This window comes from Elgaria multicarinata, chromosome 3 (genome assembly GCF_023053635.1).
Source record: "Elgaria multicarinata webbii isolate HBS135686 ecotype San Diego chromosome 3, rElgMul1.1.pri, whole genome shotgun sequence".
Classification (NCBI taxonomy): domain Eukaryota; kingdom Metazoa; phylum Chordata; class Lepidosauria; order Squamata; family Anguidae; genus Elgaria; species Elgaria multicarinata.
The window spans coordinates 124839355-124851696 of NC_086173.1; the positions used below are offsets into that span (position 1 = coordinate 124839355).

General features: G+C 39.9%; 1 protein-coding gene across 2 annotated transcripts in view; it reads right to left on the reverse strand.

Annotated features, from left to right (window-relative positions):
* GRM7 (glutamate metabotropic receptor 7) overlaps positions 1 to 12342 on the reverse strand; it is a 530576-nt gene that overhangs the window by 170917 nt on the left and 347317 nt on the right. The gene's annotated exons all lie outside the window — the stretch shown is intronic.

A 12342-nucleotide genomic window follows, 5' to 3' on the forward strand; every position in this document is an offset into this window, starting at 1 on the left:
GGAGAGGGAGAGAGAGAGAGAGAGAGAGAGAGAGAGAGAGAGAGAGAGAGAGAGAGAGAGAGAGAGAGAGAGAGAAGCATTTTGAAGAGGGAAGGGTGGGTGGTTTTTATTTTAACATATGAAACTCAGACCATTTATAATGAGTCCGGCCATTTCAAGGAACATTGATGCAATCAGTTGAGAGCACAAGCGAGCAGCATTTTGAAATGGATTTCTGTTAGTTTTGACATATAAAGTCTGGAAGCTAATCAGACCCAAATGCTGGCCCATCTGCCCTAGAAATCTGACTGGCTGTGACTCTCGCTATCTGGATTTTATTTTATTTTATTTATTTATTTTTTAAAAATGGACACAAACATTTAATCATGCTAAATGTTGAGAGTACACATGGCAAACTAAACAGCAGTGTGGATTTAGTGTGGCAGCAGTCAAAAGGTGAATTGAACCACCCTGAAAGGGGTGTGGACAGTTGCTAGGAAAGCAAAGTTGGTGGAAAGTGTAGCAGAAGCACTACGAGCCTTGTGGGGAGTTCACAGCTGCCCCACAAAAAGGGGAGGGGAAAATAACATGACCTTTGAGCAAGAGTGAGATAATAACATCTGGAATGTTGAGGGTGGAGTCAATAATATCATTAGCCAACCTGACTCAGATAAAGGCTGTTCCTTCCACAGGAACTGAAGGATACAGAGGCAATAGAGACATAGATGGAGGGCATATCAGGTCCTCCCAAAGGGAGGCAGACAAGAGAACTACCAGCAAAGAGATTTTGCCTAATGCCTCAGAGTGCTGTTTTGGGTGGCACAGACAACTTCAAGCTGATGATGGGTACCAGGATTGATAGCCTAGCTGCCACACTGCACCACTGAAGCATCCGGACTGTCTTCAAGGATAGCCCCAGATAGAGTGCATAGGAATAGTCTAAATACAATGCAACTAAGGCATGGATAACTGTTGCCAAGTCAGATCCATTCATGAAGGGTTGCAGCCAATGTGCCAAGTACATCTGGAGTTGCTATGCCACCCACATTCTTGATCATCTCAGCCAAAAATGGTACATTTGAGATTGGCCTATAGTTAGATAGATCCTTTGGGTCAAGGGAAGATTTCTTTAATAATGGTTTTATTATTGCCTCTTCTAAGCAATAGGAAACAACAAGCACTGTTGTTGGATGGTCCTCCAACCATCTATTATGGAATAGTCATATTTCACGTGATTGTGGGCTCCAAATTATTCAGGACGATGGGATCCCTAGCAGATTGTGAATAACTGCAAAAGGATCTCCAAATTGGGTGAATGGAGAACAAAATGGCAGGTAAGAATCACTATGAAAGCAAAGTGACTCCTTCAACTATGCTCTGAAGAGAAATGGATGGAAGAGCTCTGGAGTCATGGAGTAGTGTGGACACCAGTGCAGCGTAATGACTAGAGTGTTGGACTGGGAATTGAGAGAACCGGGTTCTAGTCCCCATTCAGCCACAGAAGCTCACTGGGTGACTTTCAGCCAGTCACAGACTCTCAGTCCAACCCACCCCACAGGGTTGTTGTTGTGAGGATAAAATGGAGAGGAAGAGCATTTTGTATGCTGCCTTAGGTTCCATGGAAGAAAGAGGCAGTATACAGTAAATATGCAGTAAATGCACTAAATAAATCAACTCACTGAAAATGTAAGATAGGTGCTGCAGTAGTAAAAAAGAAAGAAAAATGTCTGTGTGTGTGTGTGTGTGTGTTAGGAATTGTGGTAGACCAGTACACCCAGGAGTGACCATATTACACCAACTTTAAAATCACTTCACTGGCTGCCAATTAGTTTCTGGGCGAAGTATAAAGTGTTGGTTATTACCTTTAAAGCCCTACATGGTTTGGGTCCAGGTTACCTGCAGGATCGCCTTCTCCTGTGCAATCCGCCCCACGCTCAGGTCCTCTGGGAAGAATTTACTAGGCTGACAACAATTACCCAGAGGACCTTCTCTTCTGCTGCTCCCAGACTGTGGAATGGCTTGCCAGGAGAGATTCGCCAACTTAATAGTCTTTTTGAGTTTAAGAAAGCCATAAAGACTGATCTCTTCCGGCAGACCTACCCAGTCGAATTTTAAGATGTCTGGCTGTTATTAATAATGTAATAGTTTTATATGTTTTTCATCAGTTTTATGTATTTTATAGTATTTTTGTATTTTATGTTATTCCCCACCTTGGTCTAGAGGGAAAGGTGGGTAAGAGGAGGAGGAGGAGGAAAGGGATAGAAATTTACATGGCAAGTATCATGTCTTTATATAACATTATTGATTCCTAATAAATTTCAAATACTGTATACTCCTCTCATCACTCTATCTCAAAATTGATATCATTGCTTAGGAAAAAGGTACAGAAAAGGGTCACCAAAAGGACAGCATTGTTCGCTTTTATCTAGGAAAAAAAATGACTATGGGGAGACATGATAGAGATTTAGGAAATGATAGTGTAGAAAGGAAATTTCTCTGCCAAATAGTTTGTTCTTCCAAGTTAAGGTTACTCAGTTTAATTGATTCAGGGCAGAAAAAAAAATAAAGTACACAACACTAACTTACAAAATTCACTTCCATAGGAAATGGCGGTGGATATCAGTTTATATAATTTTAAAAAGTATTAGGTTTATTTATGTGGTTGGATCCAATGGAGCTCCTCTGTAAACAGTAACAGACTTTCCATTTGCAGAAGAACCCCTTCCACACTTGCAAGAAGCTGTAATCCAGTATTGAAGGAAGGGAAGGGATGTCATTCTTTACCAACTCCTTTTCCTTGCAGCCTGGGACTTGACTTAATTCCAAGTGCAAACAGGGATGCTGAACAGAGTGTTGTTGTTGTTTTTACACACACACACACACACACACACACACACACACACACACACACACTTCTGCAGATCATGCAATCTCATATATGGAAACCCAGGTCTTTCTTGTGGGTCTCCTGTGGGCAGCTGGCTTGTCACTATATAAACAGAATGCTGGACTAAATGGACCCTTGGTCTGATCCGGTATGGCTATTCTTCTACTCTTATGTTCTTGCTATATATTTGTCGGGACAGACCAAACGAGCATGCAATGCCTAATTTACAATTGCATAATTCAAAATACTTATACCTTACCTCCAAGCTTCCATTCAGTTTCCAGTCTGAAATCATTTTTCTTCCTGTCAGCTTGAAACCACTTTTTCATATCACATATTGGATGGAGATTTAAAATACTTAAAGTGCAAATGTGTCAAGAGTGAATGCCACAAAGAAACACTAGAACCATACAAGAACACTCATCAGAGAACCATGATTGCTGCAGTGTAGTTGTGTGCTTGACTCTCGGTAATGTGTAAAATAGCCCTTTTTCTTCTGAAGTGAAGAAGCAAACTCCTTTCTCCTGCAGTATGCCAGCTATGGCAGAGTGCTGGAATACAATCAATCTACACATTCAAACTTTCAACTTTATAATCACATGGTAAAACTAATCTATTTTTATTCTTCTGCCCTGCAACTTGAGGATTGCATTTACTGAGCTTAGTTTATCAGTAATGAAATTCAGAGCAATATCAGGCAGGTATGACGGCAAACAATATCACCAGTGCATCTGCTTGTGTGGGGAAATAACTTGAGAAAATATTAGAAGTTGGCTTATACAGAGATCCTTATGTGTAGCGCCCTGCTGTTTTAAAGACTCTGCCATGCAGAACAGATCATCCTCAGCTCTAAAAGTTGGGGGAGAAGGGACATGAGATAGAGAACCATGCCCACTTCCTTTCCCTCTTCAACTAAGGTGGTGACTTCTCCTACATTATTTGGAGGGCTCCAAAGAATTATGGGATTGCAGGAGCCAGGATTTATCTGCTGTTGTACATCACAGGGGAAGGATTAGTTCTAGGGTGGCCATGTGTCCTAATTTACAGAGGACAGTCTTTTATTTGAAGATGCCCTCTGTTTGAAGGGCTCTCCAATCAAAATCTGGTGAAAGATAAAGAACCATAAGAATAGAGGAACCGCAGGAGCTTTGCAGCTGCCCATCAACTGTTAGCATCTGGAGAGCAGACTGAGCAGGCACATGGGTCACAGTCTTCCTTATGGTGACATGATACTGTATTTCTGTTAGAATTATAGTAATTATTTTTAAATCTGTATATATAAATTAGCATTTGCACAATGACGATTTATTGCTTCTGGGGGCAGAAATGAGTGGACATGCTCATTTCTGGAATGGGGCAAGTCAGTGAAGGTTCATTATGTGAGCTCCATCATCCAGAGAGGAGTGTTTCTGCCCATTTGGGAAATTGCCCCCCGGAAGCAATAAATCTCCATTGTGCAAGCGGTAAGTCTGATTGCTTGTGAGCAATCACCATTGGATATCACATACACACACACACACCAATATATATCTCAATGAACTCTGAATAGATTACTAATATTCACATGCTAATTTTTGTTATGCTTTATAGGGGTTGCTCTTTCAGCTTCCATTATACAGAAGAGCATTCAAATGAATCTGAAGAATAACCACGTTTTCTTGATATAGCAGACAGAGATGCAACGTAAGAGGAGGAAATAGACATGCTGAATAATGAACTTCAATAACATTGTTTTAGTAATTTGGACTGTTGTTACCCTATTTTGTATATTTCGTGACTTTTTTTTTTGTAAACAGCCATGAGCTTGTATTTTAAATCATCATGATCATCATCATCAATCATCTATAATAACATATTTATTTGTTACCCGCCTCTCCCTCTAGATCGAGGCGGGATATGACACAAATGCAGACACCATAAAATACATATAATTGATTAAAACATTTAAAACAAATACATTATTAAAAAGCAGCACATTATTAAAAGCCATCTTAAAATTCAACTGGGTAGGCCTGCTGGAAGAGATCAGTCTTTATGGCATACCAGGATATACATTTGTAAGTAAACAAAGAAATCTCCAAGGTGCCAGGGGGGAAAAAATTGCTGATGCTCTTCCATCATTTTCTGTCCAAAGGGCTCCTGTACCCTCAAATCAGCCCACTCCTTTTTCCTCGGTGCCCCACGAGAGAGGTTAGCCCTTTTAGCCTGTTACAACAGAAACAGCAAGGAAACTTCTGGCACCTTAATAAGATGCATTATGGGTTGTAAGCATCTTGGGCAGTGACTTTTGTACTCAGAAAAGTGTTGTTGTTTAGATGATGATGATGATGATGATGATGATGATGATGCAACAGAAGAATAAAACATCAAGCTCCCCTGTCCACTAGAATGCTCTCTGGTTCTTGTATTTTTCCTCCTGGTTACAGACAAAGTTCTTTCTAATCATGCATTCATCACTAGTCCCCTTTTATAGCAGTCAACAGTTCAATCTTAAACAAATGCTACAGCTAAGGTTTAAAAAACCAAAACAAGAATCCCTGTCCCATGACTATCCTCCTAAATGTTTGATGCCACTTAGCAGTCATTTCCTGTGGTGTGACAAAATGGAAGCAAAGAGTGCTTTGGCATTACAGCTAGAATGAGTCAGGCTGTTGAAAGATAAATGTACTAGAAGTCAAACTCGGGATAGTGTTCAAAATGGCTGAGCCTGCTTTGTGTCACCCTGTATGCCATATAGTATATGAGAACATTCATGCTTTATTCTATGAAAGGGTGGTGTGATTTTTGTCTCTGATCTCTTCCCGAAAGCCCTAATCAAAGTGCTTGTTCTTGGTTCTTCTTCTCCAACACAGACCTTAACCTAACCCTCCCAAAGGAAATTTGTTCGTTTTGGGTAAATGGCAAGTAGAAACATCATGACATCAAGGCTGCTTAGCAATGTCATTGGTAATAAAGGCTCAATGATTAATGGATGGCTCATGAGAGAGCCTAGTGTGGTACAGAGTGGTAAGCGGTAGTTACTGCAGCCAAAACTCTCCCCACGGCCTGAGTTCGATCCCAGCAGAAGCTGGTTCTCAGGCAGCTGGCTCAGGTCGACTCAGCCTTCCATCCTTCCGAGATCGGTAAAATGAGTACCCAGCTAGCTGGGGAAAAGGTAACTGCGTCTGGGGAAGGCAATGGCAAACCACCCCGCTACAAAGTCTGCCAAGAAAACATCAGCGAAAGCAGGCGTCCCTCTAGGAGTCAGTAATGACTCAAGTGCTTGCACGAGAGGTTCCTTTCCTTCCTTTCCACTATACAGGGGAAGTGGAGGCTGGTGGATCAGATTTTGGTGGGGCTGTGATTCCATTCTGGTTTTCAGTCAGAAGCAGCCAGAACTCTAAAGCACCTATACAAAGGGCTGACCCTATTTTGGGGGCTGGGTTCAGAACCTTGGATAACTGGGTGCTTCTAACTGAAAACCAGAAGGGATCTACCCTGTGCCTGCTTACCCTACCCTGTAAGCAGAATAAGACAGAAAGACAGAATAAGGTGGTATATCACATAATGACAAATGGGAGTTGGATGAAGGACTATGTTATTGATTAAGTCACTGTAGACTACCAAAATGACTTCACAGCAGATTGAAATAGGTTGACAAAATGTGAACCGCCCAGAGAGCTCTGGCTATTGTGCGGTATAGAAATGTAACTGTTTAGCTTCACCCTACCCAGTGCCTGTTTACACTTCCCTGTGCCTGTTTGCATTCTCTTTCCCTCCTTATTGTTTACTACAACTTTATTAGATTGTAAGCCTATGCGGCAGGGTCTTGCTATTTACTGTTTTACTCTGTACAGCACCATGTACACTGATGGTGCTATATAAATAAATAAATAAATAAATAAATAAATAAAAATAATAATAATAATAATTCAGTGCCCTGCCAAAATTGGAGCCATCAGCCTCCACTGATTAGGTGCCTTGTGAAACCGCCTCCTTGCCTGCTGGCAAAGCAGCCTAAGCCTGAGCATGGGTGAGGGTGAAGAGATAAGAATAGTTCCACTAAGCCAGAATGGTGGGACAGCTGCAACATGGACTTGTCACCTCGCTCCTCCTCACCACAAAATTAAACCTGGTCCTAGGTGTTATTATCAGATTATTATTAACCCCCCCCCCCCAGTAACAAAAAAATGCTACAATTGCCAACATGTCAGCAATCCCTACCTGGAACAGGATAGACTTCCCATGGTTCATAACACCAGGCTACAAAACATTGAACCGTTCATTAGTTACATATCTATACCATCCAAAGCCAAAGCTTTCTGGGCGGTTCCAGTGTGTATGATAAACTGACCCATATATGTGTTTGCATGAGATCAGTGCACTCTCTTCTATGAACAGGCAAAATCTTTCTACCTAGAAACACACTTCATGTCTGCATGTGCAATGAATGCAAAAGGCATTTGTGCAAAGAGTGTCGGAGCATTCAAAGAAGGAAGGAGGCCATCTTCCCTTCTTTGGCCACTAAACAGCAGTGGAAGCCTGCAGGCTACAGCAACTCCCCACTGCCTGCAATTAAACAGCCTGCATAAGAAGAACCTTTGTGAATAAGACCAAAGGTCCAGCAAATTCAGCTTCCTGTTTCCCACAGGGGCAAACAAGATGCCTCTGGGAAGCTCATAAGGAAGGCATGGAAACAGTACCAACTCGCTGTCAAGTGATAAATGACAGAAATTAGACTCTTCATTCAGTAATATTTTGATGATTTTTTTAACACATGATCTAATTAAACATTTAAGTAACACTTCCCATGATTAAAGTGAGGCAAAAAGCATTATCATATTTTTGGATGCTCAGTACAATGTAACAGAAGTACACATGGCCCCATAACGCAGCCTACATCATTTTGATGTTGATGTTGGCATGTTAGTCCTTGACTTTCTCCAAGATGACAGATTGCCATGGCCATAAGGGAGCTTTACATTCAAAATGGATGTTTTCAGGTTGGTTAAATTTTGGAAGCGTCAACCTCAGCAATATCATCATTGCAATTTTAGACATATTTTCACAATCCTATAACCGTAAAAGATTTGTTTTCTAAAAGGAAAACAGATCATTAGTCTTACAGAACATTAGTATATATTATAATGTCAAATGTATATGGGCAATTCCTCCCTGCTGGTCTTCTCTTTCATTCATTTCTATCCCCAATCCTCATACCACTACAATATCCTTATTTCAGATAATGTTGTTTTTGTTATTGATGATGATGATGATGATGATGATGTGGCAATGTAGAATGAAAGAGCTCATAAGGGAAACAGTTCCTATGTTATGATTTCTCCTTTTTTCTGTTACTAGGTGTCTTGTAAATTTCTTGCCCTTGTTGGAATGCTTCTAAGTACTCCCCTGCTCAATTTTTCTAGTTTAAGATAATCTCTCTAATTCAATGGGTTTGACCTAGCATTGTTCTTCTTATCTGAACCTGGTTATCAGATTCAGTATCTTTTGTATCTTTCTTTCTATTCAATAGATTGTTCTGATATTATGAAATCTTTCAAAACTGTTACCTTGAAACATGTAATGTGTTAAAGGAGATAAGTTGATATTGGAGGCAGACACTAACCCTTTTGCACCAAATGGTTAGTGAGCATGTTTAAACCATGGTTATGTAGCCACCATGGTTAGGAATGGTTCACATAACACACTAAGCTAGGGTGACCATGTGAAAAGGAGAACAGAGCTCCTGTATCTTTAACAATTGTATAGAAAGGGGATTTCAGCAGGTGTCATTTGTATGCATGCAGCACCTGGTGAAATTTCCTCTTCACCACAACAGTTAAAGCTGCAGGAGCCCTGCCCTCTTTTGTATCTGGTTACTCTAGCACCCACAGCACCATGTAAAGTATTTTCTGTTCTCCTAGCCCTTTAACGTAATTTCATATTTTTCGTGTTAAAAATAGTAATTTTAGACTTTGTGGTATGGTTTTAACTTTTGGACCTTAGAGTGTTTTTAGGTTTTTTCCCCCCCATCTGTATTGAACTTTATGCCATGTCATTATGTCTATTGGTTGTATGTTGTGTTATTGTTTTATTGTAATTTTATTGTATGCTGTTATGTTATTTCTATGTTTTAAGTTATATCGCACAACACTTGGAGAAATCTATTTTATTCAGCATTTAGTGAAACAACAAAAAACCAAAAAGTGCTCATAGACCTTGCGTGCAAAAGAGGTTTTTTTTAATTGCACGGTGTAATTCTGTTTTAATTATTAATTTACACTTCATAAATTTTAATTGTTCGAACATGCCCTTAATGCTCCATCACAGTGTATGGATAGGGAGAAAAATATTTTATAATAATCAATAATTTATAGTAATCAATATGTATTTATAATATTAAAATAATATTTGTTAAAAAAATCATTTCAAAATCCTGATGAATATGTGAGTTTTTGTGGAAAATTTAACAGCTTTCTTAGTGGCAACAATGAGAGCAATACAGTATACAGAATAGTGGTACATACAAGACCAGCATACTCAATAGGCTTGTAGGTCATGTTTTAATGCATCGAAGGACGTTTATCTTAATTTGCAACTAAACAGGAAGAGGCTTTAACATGAAAAGGCTCATTATCCAAGGTAATTACCACAACATCCAATCAATCGATAATGGTTGGTAAGTAATTAGGTCCAAAGGAAAACATATACAAATATTTACAATAGTTAGCTCTTGCTCCCAGGGATCTCTGTTCTGAAGGACTGAGCAGCTCCATAACCAGCTTCAGCAATATTGCAGCATCACTTGCTCCCACTTACCTGGCAAATTTTCCTGTCCCAGCTTCTAACCCCCTACTCAAAGCCAGTCTCATCAGGTTCACCTGTAGTTCTTTGATGAAAACCTTGCCATTCATGATGAAGGCTGTTTTTTGTTTTTTTAAATGATCAGTAAGGGCTTTCTTTGTGTTGGAACAGAGGAAAATCTGCCTTGTTTGGATTTACCAGAGTGCCATATAGAGGGATGTTATGAGCGCCTGTTCAGGACCCAGTTGGTTGCTCCTAGCAAGGCTCCTAGAGTGCTCAGCCATCACCTGCTCTCACACTAAAATTGCACACACACATACACCCCACATCAATGGTGGCCACCACTGATACAACAGGGTGTGTGTGTGCAGTTTCTGGAACCCCTGTAAATTTCACACTTCCCCCCAGCTGCATCAATGGCACCATGAAATGAGCATAGTAGGAAGAAAATAAGACAATACGCAAATTCAGGTTCTGTCACCTGCATAAATCACATAATGGTTACTGAAGTTGACAGTTCAAGGATGGGAAAAAGAATTACTGGTAGTTCATAAGCATGTTACTTCTTTCCACCAAGAGGCAAAAACAAACCTAGACATGAATGGGTTACTATGTAAAATTAGAAGTTGAAATCCTGCACAGAAACTCTTCCTTAAAAGGTGGGAGTTCCAGCTTGACTGTGATTGGAGTAAATGAGTTTTAAGGGAGAGAGCATAAATCACTGGTAGATCCCGTGCTTGATGTGCAAAATAGTCCCAGGTTCAATATGTGGAATATCCAGGTAGGGCTGAGAAAGACTCCTGTCTGAAACCCTGGAGAACAGCAAGTATTGAATGTACTGGGATAGGTGGATCAGTGGTCTGACTAAGTATGAGGCAGCTTCCTAAAGTGGTGCAGGAAGGCACCACTGGGTTTAATGGACTAAAGTCCCCACCCCCTTAGATGCCCATGTCGTATAACTTCAGTTGTGAAGCACAACTGCTTCTACATTCCCAATATGTTAGTGCAAAATTAAAAAGCAAGCCCTGATTTAACAAACCAACCAACACTTGAGCATGTACTGTTTCCCATTTTAAACTAACTTATTTCATAGCACCATCCTGACTGCAGAAATAAGATGGAGTTTACATCTACTCCCCACCATGCTAAACATATTTACTAGTGAATAAACACCATTTTGTTCTAGAAAAGGGAATAAATAAATTGTGTGTGTGCGCGTGTGTGTGAAACTTAGCAACAGTAACTATATACGTTCATGCCCACCCCAACTATATAAGAACCATCAATACTTGGGCCAGCACTGGGCATGCATTCCTCCTTTAAGGAATCTTAAACATGCTTAGACTGAAAAAAGGCCTGCTGGGAGAAAATACTGTTGGGGGATGCTGGGAGTTGTAGGACTTTTTTTCTGTCTAAACAGGCATAGGATTGCACCATTAATCTGTCCTCCTCTGTTCTGGCCTCCCTGGTGTTTTTGCCATGTTGAGCTATGGGTCAAATATAACCTATCCTCCATGTACAGAGAAATGCTAGGAAAGTTCCACTTTTTGCTGCCTGGCTGAAATTGTAAAAAACATGAGACACAAACACCTGGCAGGCCATAATATAGGAGGCTGGCTGAGTTTGGTTTGGTGTTTCAGAGCTTATACAGGCCTCGTTAAGTCCCACTTTTTCAACATTCGTAGTTAAATCTCCACAACTGAAATCAATGGGAAGTCGACGTCCCCACAATATACATAATTTCAAACTAAAATAAAATATTAAAGCTCCCTCCAGGTATTATTTTATTTTAAAGTGGATGTGATGTGCTGGAGGATGAAGTGTATTTATAAGTGTCTGAGCTTGGTAATATAAGGACAGATGGTCAAATTAATAGGTCAAACAAACTCCCTTGATGAAAGTCTGTGTATTTAAAACATAGATCTATTTTCTGAAAGGTCAGTAAGAAAACTAGAAAACTAAAACACTTCTGTAAAGTTCTAACAAAAATAAAATAAAATAAATGCTGCCTTAAAGTTGTCATTCATAGTAAAGCACACACTGGGCAAAAATCTGCCCTCGGGCATGTACATGTAACTCCTACTGTGTTTAATGTGAGTTGTGCATATTTATCAAAGAGAGGAATTTGACCCATCACAAACCTTTCTACAAAAGACCAACAGCTATCAACACATCAGAGTAATAATTCCTGGGCTCAGGGAAAAAAACCAGTATGAAACTCTTCAGACAGACAGAATAGAGAACCCCTAATAAGAACAGATTAAAATTAATAGCTGCTCTTCAGTTTATAAAAGCAATTTATAAATAGTTTCAATTATTACTGCTCCTGTTACTACTACTACTACTACTACTAATAATAATAATAATAGTAATAGCCAAATCCCCAAAATAGGTCCAGCACCTTGGATAGCTCCTTTTGAGTTATGGCTGGTTCAGACTGAAACCTGGGATGGATTCACAGCCCATCAATATCAAAGCCACTGATTAAAAAGATACCACTTTGTCTCATCAAAAAAACCACCCATACACACTCATACGTTATACTACTACTACTACTACTACTACTACTACTACTAAGGATGCAATACTATGCACACTTTCCTGAGAGTAAGCTCCACTGAACTCATTGGGTCCTTTTTCAGAGTTAAAATGTATAGGATTGTGTTGCATAAGCCTGAAATCAAGTTTTTGGA